The following is a 12287-nucleotide window of genomic DNA, read 5'->3' on the forward strand; positions in this document are numbered from 1 at the left end:
CCGGCACCGAGGCTTGGTGCACACTGGAGACCCGCGCGCGAATAGGCCACGGGGCTGCGGCCGCGAGCGCAGGCGAAGATGGATGGGGTACCTGGGCCAGGCTGGGATTTTGTCGACACCCCCTTCAGGGGCGGCTGCCCCCGGGGATCGGATCGGGAAGGTGGCAGAAGGGTGTAGACGGGGAGGCTCGGGCCCAGGCCCGTGCACTCAGGCGAGGGGCGGCGGCGGAGCCTGAGCTGTCAGCCGCGCCCCTGTCCAGGAAGCCTTAACCTGGCTCCATCTCTGACTCACAGGGGAGCCACCGATGCCCGGGCCTGGGGCCTGTTTAGCCGGCGATACCCACGGTGGCCGTGTGAAACTGAGTTACTTCAGGGCGCGGGGATCCCCGGGCGGCAGAGGGATCATTTGCAGTGAAAGCAAAGAGCCTGCGTGGGGATGCCTGTCAACCAGCTGAGTGATTCAATGACAGGCCTGCCATTCCAATTTAGAGAGATTTGCATGCTCCTTGAGGACAGCTGCACAGTTACCTGCCCGTGTGTACCTGGGAGTTACTTTTTAACTAGACAAGGTCAACTTCTTTTACCAACAACAGGTGACGGGTATGGCACTTAATTCAAAAATGTTTATTTATTTTACTTAATGGAGGAAGAATAGCCTACGATTTTTCCTTTTTTTTTTTTTTAAGATGTATTTGTTAGTTATTTGAAAGGCAGAGTTTCAGAAAGAGAAGGAGGGAGAGAGTGAAATCTTCCATCTGTTGGTTCACTTTCCAAATGATTGCAACGGCTGGGGCTGGACCAGGCCAAAGCCAGGAGCCAGGAGCTTCTTCCGGGTCTCCCACGCGGGTGCAGGAGCCCAAGCACTTGGGCCATCTTCTGCTGCTTTCCCAGGAGCATTAGCTGGGAGCTGGACTGGAAGTGGAGCAGCCGGGACTTGAACCGGCACCCATATGGGATGCCAGACTCAGGCTGAAGCTTAACCTGCTACACCACAATGCCAGACCCCTCCTACGCTTTTTCTCTGGAATAATTGCAAAAACTTTAGGTAGAGCATAGTTTTCCAGGGCGTCAGTCCAAAGGACTAGGCCCTCAGGATGTCCATAGGTTGGATTTGCTGCAGCCATACCGTAAGTCATCCATTTCCAGATGCGTGTACCCCCCCCCTTTTTTTTTTTAAGAAAGTATTTGAGAGTCAGAGAGCAGGAGGGCACTCCCATCCATTGGTTCACTCCTCAAATACGCAGGAGCCAGGAATTCAATCCAGCTATCCCACGGCTGTGGCTGGGATCCAACTGCTTGAGCCACCATCCACTGCTTGCCAGGGTGTGAGTTGGGGGGAAGCTGGAATTAGGAGCTTGACCCCAGACACTCCAATATGGGGTGTGGGCATCTCAGCCAGTGTCTTCACCACAAGGCCACATGCAGTTTTGTGTTTTAGTATCTCTGATGTCTTACATCGGATGACATGTAAGCCTTGAGTCATGGTGTTTTGGGCCATGTTTTTCCTCTTAGTGGTCCCTAAAATAAGGATGGTTGAGAAATGCTGAGTTAAATAAGTTTATTTGCCATGCAAAAAATAAATGTGACAGCTTTATAGCGAACTCTTTGAATGTTTTCACTGAGCTGTGGTACTTGTGAGTCGCCAAGAAGTAGTTATAATATAAAACTCTCCTAAATGCATTTATCCAGTTACCCTTTTTTGGGGGGGGTGGTGGTGAGGGGCTTTAAGAATCGGTATTTAAGGCTTGTATTCCTTCCAGGAACTGACACTAGATTGGACTCGATTTGAACACAGTTAAGGAAAATGTTAAGGTGTCAAAATGGTATAATTAGGAGACTTTTGGGGGTCAGTACACCCACCCACACACACACACACACACACAGAGGAAGGGAGGGAGGCAGATGATTTGAGGAAGTACACAGAGGCAGAGCTGTTCCCCTGTGACTGTAATAGGAACTGGATCAGAATCACTTTTAGGGAACTGGTTCCAATGAGCATTTAGTAAGTAAAAAAACCACATGTGTCTGATACATGTAATCAATGTGGCACTACCGCCTGCTTTCATATGATGTGTAGAAGTTAATAAAAATGGCTGATTTATATTAGACTTGACCCTAAAATGTTAACTGGTTACAGATGCTTTTTAATGTAACAATGGAATTAAGACTTGATAAACACATTGTACATTGAAAATATCCTAAGTCAGAAATGCATTATGGGAGCCAGCATTGTGGTGCAGCAGGTTAAACCACTATCTGCAGTGCCAGCTGGTTGAAGTCACAGCTCCTCTACTTCCCATCTGGCTCCCTGCTGATGCACCTGAGAAGATGGCCCGAGTGCTTGGGCCTCTGCTACCCACGCGGGAGACCTGGATGGAGTTCCAGGCTCTTGACTTGGGACGTCAAAGCACAAAATGCAATGTCCAGGAAGCGCTGGCCACACAGTGCACGGCAGTGTCCCTTGCTGCTCCTGCTGCCCTCTGCCCGCGCTGTGGGAGAGGATTGGCCCACCTACCACTAGCCCTGGAAGAGATCCAAATTCAAAATTGGAAGTATGAGGGGGAAACATGGAATGAAATTGGCTTCTACTAAATGTATAGGGCTCTCACGCTGTCACAAAGTCAATCATAAAACAGTTCAGTCAGGGGCCATCTACACTTCTAAAAATTCCCTTTGAAGGTTGTTAGAAAGAAAAGGTTGTTAGAAATAAAGGACAGAGCTGAGTGTAAAGTGTAGGTTAATGAAAAAGAAAGAGAGGGAAGCAAATAAAAATTTCCAAAGACAGAAAATTGGGCATAGTGAAGGGAAAAAAAAAAAAAGCCTATCATTCATCACTTAACAAGGTTAGAAACAAGGGGGGTGGTTTAAAATGAATCAACTAGTCTACTTGGAATGTTTGAAATATAAATAATCTTTGATGGCTTTTGTTAGGTAATAGGAAATGTGCATTGCATGCGTTAGCTCATTTCTCTGTACAGTCATCCTGCAAGGTAGCGGGCACAGTCATCTGTACCCTCAGACTGAATACCCACCCAGCCATGTATGTAGCAAGCGCAAGCGAGGGAACTGCAGAACTCCAGAAATGACACTGGGCCTTGGAGAAAGCCTTGCCCTCTAGAAATGCACGTCTGCTGGGGGAGCTGAAGTGTAAATTAAATGTGGTTTCCATTGGCTGATGATTGGTCCCAGGGACCTGTAGTGTCAGGAGTCTGCTGCCATTAGGATTTCAAACACCCTGCTCTCTTCGACAGTAGAGTAGCTCTCATCTTTGCAAATAGCACAGGCAGATAAAGTACAGTAGTGCCTCTGTTTCTGAGAGGCTTTGGTTCTAGGTCCTCCCCTTGGATAACATAATTAGAAGCTCAACTCTCTTAGAAGAAATGGTGCAGTATTTTCATATAACCTACACAATAACCCTGCACTTTAAATCATCCATAGACGACTTGCAATGCCTAATACAATGTAAATGTTATATGAAGAGCTGCTAGACTGTGTCATTTAGGGAATAATGACAAAGAAAAAAGCCTACACATGGTCAGTAGAGTGCAGACACAATTTATTTTCCAAAGTTTTGGATCTTTGGTTGATTGAACCCACAGACCAAGACCCCTTGCGTACAAAGAGGGCCAGTGGTGTTGGAAATAAATTAAACAAAAAGTATGTTGAATCTTAACAGCCAGAAAGAAATTTAGAAATTATAAGAGCTAACCCACTCACTTGAAAGGCCTGGAAACTGAGACTCAAGTTAAAATGGATTTGCTCAAGGTACTACTGTACAGTTGCTTAACGATAGGATTAAGATTAGAAGCAAGGTTCGTGACTCCCAGGTCTTGATCAAGTGCTGCCCTACAGTAAGAGGTGGTGAGAAGAAGTCTTAACAGAGTCAGTTTCTTTTTTCTTAAAATATTTATCTGTTTATCTGAGAGGCAGAAAGACAATGAGAAAGAGAGAGAGAGAGAGAGAGAGAGGGAACCTATCTGCTGGTTTGTGTTCCAAATGCCTGCAGTGCCCCAGGCTGGGCCACGGCCAAGGCTAGAAGCCTAGAATGCAATCTGGCCTCCCACATGGGTGGCAAGAACCCAATGCCTTGAGCTCTCATTGCCACCTCCCAGGGTTGTCGTCGGTGGGAACCTGGAATCAGGAGTGGGAACCGGGGATGGGGTACCACTGTCATAAATGTTAGGCCAAACCCCTGCTCCTTGGGGTGTCTCTGAGTGTGAGCCCGGTTCAACAAAGGCCTGGAGTGGTTGTTGAATCTGAGATAAAAAGCCCCATGACCAAACACTTATTTAAAGAAATATTTCTAAGAGGAACTGCAAGGGCATTTCAGCTATGTGAGTTCTTTAAAAGCAGCCATTAGCCTTAAAAGTTGAAGATATAATTGGCTTAAAAAATAAATATTGGGATATGTGAGGAATAATATGGACCCTGTATTACAGACGATTCAGGAATTACTGTTACTGGTTTAAGAGTTAGTGGGTTTCTATTTATGCTATTTTAAAAAGAGTTCCCATGTCCTAGACATACATAATGAAACATTTGCACTGAAATGATATAATGTCTGGTATTAAAATGATCCAGCTTTGGAGAGGGGTAGAAATAAAGAATATAAATGAGATAGGAGGCCACAAGCTGGGTAGCAGCTATGTGAGGCTTTGTCATACTATTTTCTCTGCGTTGGTGTATCTTCTAAAATTTCCTAAATCAAAGGGCTCTCCCTCCTCTCTCTCTCTCTCTCTCTCTCTCTCTGTCTCTCTCTCTCTCCCCCTCCATCTCTCTCTCTCTCTGTATGGAAGAAAAGTTTTCTTCCTATGGAATGTGAGGTCAATCCCAAAACCGCACCATCATGGAGTCCATCGTATTATTGAAGGCCGCTGTGGCTAAGAAGAGCTGGTGTGTTGTTGTTTTTATTCTAAGATTTATAGAGCCAGCTTATAATACTGAATTCTTAATTGTAAGGATCGTATATTTAAAACACATGCGGTAGCTGCCGTTCTGGTTCTATTTTGAGTCACTTTGGATTTTTCCCCTTTCTATTCATACGAGGTATATCTGCATCTGGAAACTATCAAAATATCACAAAGACAACACAATGAATGTGGCCAATTTTAAGAAGCAGACAGCACAGAGGCGATGAGCAAGATGACCGTCTTTCAGTAAATACTTGATTGGCCATGCTTCTGGTGTTGTGGAGAGCTGGCCAACAGCGGGTGGGTGGGATTTGCGAGCACACAGAACTGAGCTGACGCTCACGCTGAGGCTGACTTCCTGCGCTTGCACGTTGAGGGGATGGCCTCTCGGTCTCACCTTGTTTGTGTGCCAGGCACATGTTAGGCGTCCCTTCCTGTCACACGTCACGTTTCTGTTCTGAGTCAGGGGTCCCCGGTTGGTGGCTGAATGCTCTCCCAGGGGTGCTGAGTCACCGCAAAGGGTGTTCCAGGCTCTCTGTGCAGCCGGCACTTGCTGTCCACCAAACACCGCAGACGCTGTCCACAGGCGAGGCTCTGCCATTAGTGAGCACACCACGGATGCACCTCAAATGCTGCTCAAGTCAGGCTATGACTTTGTCCTTTTGTATCTTTTAAGTCAATGAGTACTAAAAGTATGGCTGCTGTCTTAACATACGGAGCAGCTCTCTGGGCTAGAGGCTCTTCTGCAGTGTGGAAAGCAGCCTCTCTCTCTCTCTCTCTCTCTATTTATTTCATGTAACACCTTTTTTTCTGTTTTTTTTTTTTTTTTTTTCATTGTATGGTGTCTGACATGAGATAAAATGGTGCCCGGGTAGACATTCCTTTTTCTTTCTTTTTGTTACCTAACATATAGTCTGCTCTCCACGGCCACAGGTCTCACATTTATCTGTAACCAGTCACAGAGGCAAAATATTTGTAAAGCAAAACAAAAAAAAAATTCTGCTTCTACTAAACATGGATAGATTTTTTTTCGTGTCTTTATTCTCTAAACAATGTGGTTTAATGGCTATTTGCATAGTATTTGCATTGTGTGGGTATTGTAAGGAATCTAGATGTGATTTAAAGTATACTGAGAATGCATTTTATGCAAATACTGTGCCTTTGTGCATAAGGATATTGAGAATCCGCAGGTTTTGGTATCCAAGAGGCTCCTGGACCCAAGCCTCAAAAATACCGAGGGACAGTTGTACCCACTTCAGTGTATAAGGCCAAGACAAGTTTCATAGTCTAAGCAGACTCCCAGACTTGAAATAGCCCAAGACACAGCTCTGCTTAAAGATGGGTCTATGTGTCAGAAATGTAAATAATTCAGAGTGTCTCGGAAGATTCTTATTACAGGACAAGTTTTTGCTCTAAACGTCTCTACTTGCTCTTTATAATTTCCTCTTCAGGGTATCGGGGAGAGGGGGCTTTGGTCATGGATTATGACAGCGAGCAAGCGAGCAGATGGTGTCTTGTGCTGAGTGCAGGCCGATGTGTAGGATGACACACTAGCTCCCACGTCATAATTGGAGGTGGGATTAGCCCAAGAGTCTTGTCTATTAACAAATCCTCTTCATTTCATTTATTCCCCAATGATTATCTGCCACTTCCTAAGCCCTTAGCCTGCGCCTGATGCTTTATTCTAATCTCCCCCCCAACGCTATGGGAACAATATTCTTCTTCCATTCTACAGATGAGAAATTTGACATTTAAAGAGTGTGAATAATTTGTCTGAGGTCAGGCAGCTAGTAAATGACAGAATCAGGATTTGAACCCAGGTCTGTGACTCCAAAGCTTTAACTAACAGAGGGGCCGCCTCCCCAGCTCTCAGGCCTATCCTTAAGCACCTGCTTATTTTCGTCTGTGGGAAGGCAAGAACGGATGTAAACTGAACCCAGACGGTACCAGCTGTTTCCAGGCCTCCCGTCGTTGGTGGCTCCTTGCTCCATCACTCCTCCGTGAACCTGTAGGTTCGTAAGTGGTTTAACCACTTCCAGGGTCTCCCCCCACCCCCCACCCCGCATGTTGAATGCACAGATGGCACTGGACTAGATGTGACTTAACCTAATTATTCTGTCCTTTCTGGCTTTTCACTTCTAGAAAATCGTCATCAAAAAAAAAAAAAAAAAAAGACTTTGAAAGGCTTATTTCAGTCTGACTATTAGCTTTAAAGAGGAGGGGAATTCTTTTGGAAGAAAACAAGTCACTAACTTTCCTGCAGAAACAGAGATGTTGGTTTGTTTATTGTTTGTCTAAGGAGAAGCTAATTAAGAGGATCTTGCATACAATAGCTATTAAGTCAATAAAGGACTTGTGGAAGTGGGGAAGTCCCACTGTTTGCCATCTGAAAGGAGGCTTCAAAAAGTCTGTGGAAGATCAAATGAAAAGACAAATTTTCTTAGGCGCAAAAACTTTTGAAATTCCTGCAGTTTCTCACAAGACGCATTTTCCATTAGCTTTTTGAAGACTCCATATATGCATGGATTTTTACATTTTTTGCACCAAAACCAAGCTTTTTTTTTTTTTTTAAAGATCTATTTATTTGAAAGACACAGCCAGAGAGGGAGACACACACACACAGAAAGAGAGAGACAGAGAGAGAGAGAGATTTTCCATCTTTCCATCTTCTGCTTTATTCCCAAATGGCTGCGACGGCCAGGTGTGGGCCAGGCTGAAGCCAGGAGCCTGGAAATCTGTCCAGGTCTCCCATGCTGTTGGCAAGGGCCCAAGTACTTGGGCCATCTTCTGCTATCTTTCCAGGCACATTAGCAGGAAGCTGGATTGGAAGGAGAGCAGCAGAGACTCAAACCGGCACTATATGGCATTGCATTGCAATGCCAGCATTACAAATGGTGGCTTAACCCTCTGCACCACAACACAGGCCCCCAAAACATATCTTTCAGTTCCATATTTTCTTTACTTTTGGGTGTATGCATCGTATGGCCATTAAAATAGTGGAGTAACTGGTTTGACTCACCCCAGCCTCTTTGATGCTTTGACGGGAACTCACCTCTCACTTCCTATATTCTTTTGACCCCAAGCCATGTCCCCACCTACTGAAGACTTTAAGTGGTCTCTGATGCTGAGATGAGAGGAGACAAAGTCTTGCTAACCACCGTAGGATTATATGTCAGAAATCAACTTCTTGGGGGCCAACCTTGCGGCACACCAGGTTAAGCCACTGCTTCAGACACCCACATCCCTTCAAGTCCTCGTTACTTCGTTTCTGATCCAGCTTCCTGCTAATGTGCCTGGGAGGGCAACAGGTGAAGGCCCAAGTGTTTGGGCCCCTGCCACCCATATGGGAGACCTGGATGGAGTTCCTGGCCCCTGGCTTTGGCCCAGCCCAGCCCCAGCTGGTGTGGACATTTGGGGAGTAAACAAGCAAATGGAAGATTGTTCTCTGTCTCTCCCTCTCCCCCTCTCTCTGTTGCTCTGCCTTTTCAATAAATAAATATATAAACAAACAACTCTTTCAAAAGAAGACGAGAAAGCCAACTTCTCCCTTCTCTTGTTAGGAAGATGAAACACAGATGGCAGGACAAGCTGTCCGCTTCTGAGATTTTCCGTCCAGCATATGTCGCCGCCACTCGCTCGGGAGAGGAGTAAGAGGAAGCCGCTTGTGTTTGGGAGCTGGGAGGAAGGGGCGTGTCTCAGTGAGGGAACCTGGTGGTTTCCGGGTCTGTGGGAGCAGGGAGGCAGCTGGGAAGGGAGCCCGTGGGAGGCATCGGTAGCCCTGGGTGCACGGGGGCTAGCCAGAAGCCCGGAGCACTGCTTCCCGGAGCAGCTTACTCCTCTAGGCTGGCGTTGCTGTGTGCTTTATGGAAAAGGCCCCAAGAACTGGCCACCGACCGTGAAAACAGAGAAGCCAGGGCCTCCCACATACGAGATCACGGCCATGAATAGGAGGCCTTTGCACCCCCTGGACCTGCTTTGCCCACTGGGATGCTTCTAGCCCTGCCTGGTGGAAAGAGCTCAGCTTTGTAGAGTTTGTCCTCTCAGCCGATGAACAAAGAAATGTAAGCAGAAAGATGCTTCTGTGTTGTTTTCCACCTGCTCGATTGCTTTGGGTGACAGGGTCAGAGTCTATGCTGTGCCTCTGAGTTTCAGGGTGCAGCACTGTTCCCACTCTTAAAGTCAGCTGCCAAGGGCCAGTTGGCTCTGACTGTCGATCCTCACCAGGTTGGGCAGCTTCGGGTCTTGTGAGCCATGTCTTAGTTCTGCTAACACTACCCATGTCCCAGGTAGCAGGCTCGGACGGGTCTCAAAATAGACTGGGACACATGGCTGATAAGATTCCAGCTGGCAGAAGGTAATGTTACGCCACCCATGACATAAACCCCAGAACCCTCGCTGCGCCCTTGGCCCCAGAATCCAGCTCCGGACTCGTTAGAAAGCGGAAAAGTCCAAGAATATGCAAGTACGTGCCCTCCTCTCACTGGGCTTTGGAAGTGTCTGAGAAGCAGGCCCCAGCCTTTTCTTTCCTTTTTTTTTTTTTTTTTTTTTGCTTTAGAGGGACGGATGGCCACGCTAACTTTGTGGTGGCCGCGGAGCAGAACAAAGTTCTCTGCGCTCGCACGTGCCGGCGTCTGACAATGCGCAGCACACTTGGAAAGCTTTTGGCACACGCTGGGTCACAATCGGATTCCACGGCTCAGGGGGACAAAGAGGCTGCTAATTTGCACAGCCGCTGCTGGACCACGGGAGCGGGGGAGACAGTCCTGTAGGGAGAGGAGGAGGAGGAAGTCGGAGAAGAATCAGAGAATCAGAGCACACTGATTCTGCAGGCCGAGGCAGGGGAAAGCCCTGGGTGGAGAGAGGTTTCCGCGTCCGCTAACCTGCGTGCCCTCCTTGGCATGACCCAAATCCCCGCGCCTTCCCGCCGGGAGAGAGCTGCCAGGGGCTGCTGCAGACCGGACTCGGAGGAAGCCAGGAAGTGAGGAGCCGTGGCCCAGCTTCCTGGTGGGGCCTGTGACTCACGGGCTGTCGCCCTCGGTCTCTCTGTAGCTCTGCACCTCAGTTTCTCAAGGGTGAAATGGAATTCCCCTGGAGGCTCCGGGAGCACCTAATGAATGTGTGTCCCCCCGGATGACGGCAAAAGCACCCTGTCGGGGAAGGCTGCCCTTGGCTGTCGGCTGGGGGGCATCTAGCTGAGCCAGCCTCGCCAGGCCCTCTTGGCCATCTTTCTCATCCTGCGCTCTGTGACATCCCGCCCCGCCCCGTCCTGTCCTGCGGCTCCACGGTGACTTCACATTCTCTCTCATTTGCATGAAGTTTTGTTTCGAGAGGGAGCGGACGCCTTCGTGTCTCCCTGCTCCCTGGAGAACTCTGTAGTACAGAGACCACAGCCTGGGCCCTCGGCAGATGTCTGGGGTCAGGCCTGAGAGTCGAGGACAGGATCTGCCGGCTGTGGCTTTTTCTGTCTTGCTCTCTTAAGGAATGCAGGCTATTCCTTTGTACTGGATTTTCTTTGCCCCTTTCAAAGTGTTGACTTCATCACTTCCTCTTTGGGGGGCCTGTGTTGTGTCTCCTGCTGGCTTTGAAACGTCCTGTAATTTGTTGGGTTTTGCGAGATGCTGTTAGGGCTTGTTTGTTTTCTTGGTGCTCCCCAATCCCCAATCGTCACCGGCCACCAGAGCCCGGCCACTTCTGCTTCCTGATTAATGGTGTGATAGAAATATGCAGGCTCCAGCGTTTACTGAGAGATAGGCCTTTGTCTGTAACTGCTCTTGGTTCTGTTGCCTTCGAAGGGAGTTCCCCTGTGAGAGCAAAAAAAAAAAAAAGCCAACCAAACCCCACAGGGCTGTTATCTTTTCTTCCTGCTGTGCCGGCCCGGCCAGGCGGCTCTGCTGCCCGCCTCATTATCTGGCTTGGAGCTTTGTTTCAGAGAGAGGATAGCCTTGCTCTTCTCCTGAGACTCACCCACTCTCCCCGGCTCCTCCTCCGTGACCCTTCCCGTTCCCGGAAGCCGTGTTTCTCTGCTCTAATAAGCACGTTTTGGTAGATACCGTCATGATTATGAACTCATGCCACAAGCATCGCTGGCTCACCACCGCACGCCAGGCACCGCACCAGCCCCGGGGGTGTGATGGGAAGGGAGACTCAGCGGCAGGTGGAATGAGAGGGCGGAGACAGACCACAGACCATAGGGAACCACGTCAGGGGCAAGGCCCACGTCAAGGGCAAGGCTTCCGACAGCGCCTGGGATCCGGTGGAAATCATGGAGCTGTGATAGTAGGAGTCTGAGCGTACTGTTGTAACAGAGGCGCTGCTCACTTGGCTCTGTGTACCCTAAGTGATCTCAATCCCTCCCTCTCCGTCTTCATGCAGTCCTTTGAGGGGCGTACTGGGCTCCTTCTTGGGTTGTGGGAGAGAGAATGGAGACGGGAGGAGGTTTAGGACTGAGTGCCGAGTAATGAGCTCATCTCAAACTCAGGCATCAGGGCTATGCTGTCCAGAGAAAGCCGCGCTGGCCAGGACGACTTTGGACAGGGTCTGGCCTGGGCCTGCGACAGCCCTAGAGACTGAATCCTGCCCCTGTGCCTCCCTGAAGAGAGAGAATCCATTTTTGCTGTCCTGGGAAGACCTTAGGTGCAGCTGGCTGTTGCCAGTGCCCGTTTCAGCGCCTCAGCCCGTAGCGGTGGGCTCCTGCTCTCTTCCACGTGGTTCTGTCTCCGGGCTGCCGTAGTAAACTCTCGGATAGACTTAGGGAAAACTTGGTGTCATTCCAATGGCTGGGAAGGGGAGAAACTGCCTAGAAAGGGACTTTTTTTTGGGGGGGGTGATACCAGTGACTGGCTCCCCCTGCAATTCATAAAGAAAAATGTTCTAACAGATTCCAAATATTCAAGATGGCTTTGCAGACCCCACAGGAGCACCTCTGACGCTGATGTGCTGGCCAGGGACCTGAGCAGCGTCCTCGGGGCTGTGGCCGGGCACACGTCCACATCCGGGCGAGTTGACCTATCCGCGTCCATCGCTGCTGTCACTTTTTGAATGAACCTGTTCTCTTGGGTTCCTGGTTTTCTTCCCGTCTTCAGGCAGTGCTCTGCGTGCGTCTTCAAGGACCCCGGGCACTCTCACTTCCTGAAGTCTCAGTGGTGGGGAGGGGTCTGACGTTCAGCACCACGTGCATGGCACATCCCAGCTGCTCGGGGAGGCTCCCCGCAACCTCAGGCTCCAAGGGGCCACCCCGCCCGGTGTCCGCTGCACCCCGCCCCTCCGGCTTCCTCTGACCTTCTCTGGGAAGGGTGTCCTCGGCCACCCGCTAGCCTCCGCGGTGTCGTGGCTGCTTCCCTCTTTTCTCCCCTTCACGGCCATGCTTTCTGCAAGACCT

The 12287-nt window shown here is 49.1% G+C and overlaps 1 pseudogene; it reads left to right on the forward strand.

The window, feature by feature from the left end:
- LOC149126840 (uncharacterized) overlaps window positions 1–12287 on the forward strand; it is an 85170-nt pseudogene that overhangs the window by 45873 nt on the left and 27010 nt on the right.

The sequence above is a fragment of the Oryctolagus cuniculus genome, chromosome 5 (genome assembly GCF_051225735.1).
Source record: "Oryctolagus cuniculus isolate XC-2025 breed Fujian yellow rabbit chromosome 5, ASM5122573v1, whole genome shotgun sequence".
Taxonomy (NCBI): Eukaryota; Metazoa; Chordata; class Mammalia; order Lagomorpha; family Leporidae; genus Oryctolagus; species Oryctolagus cuniculus.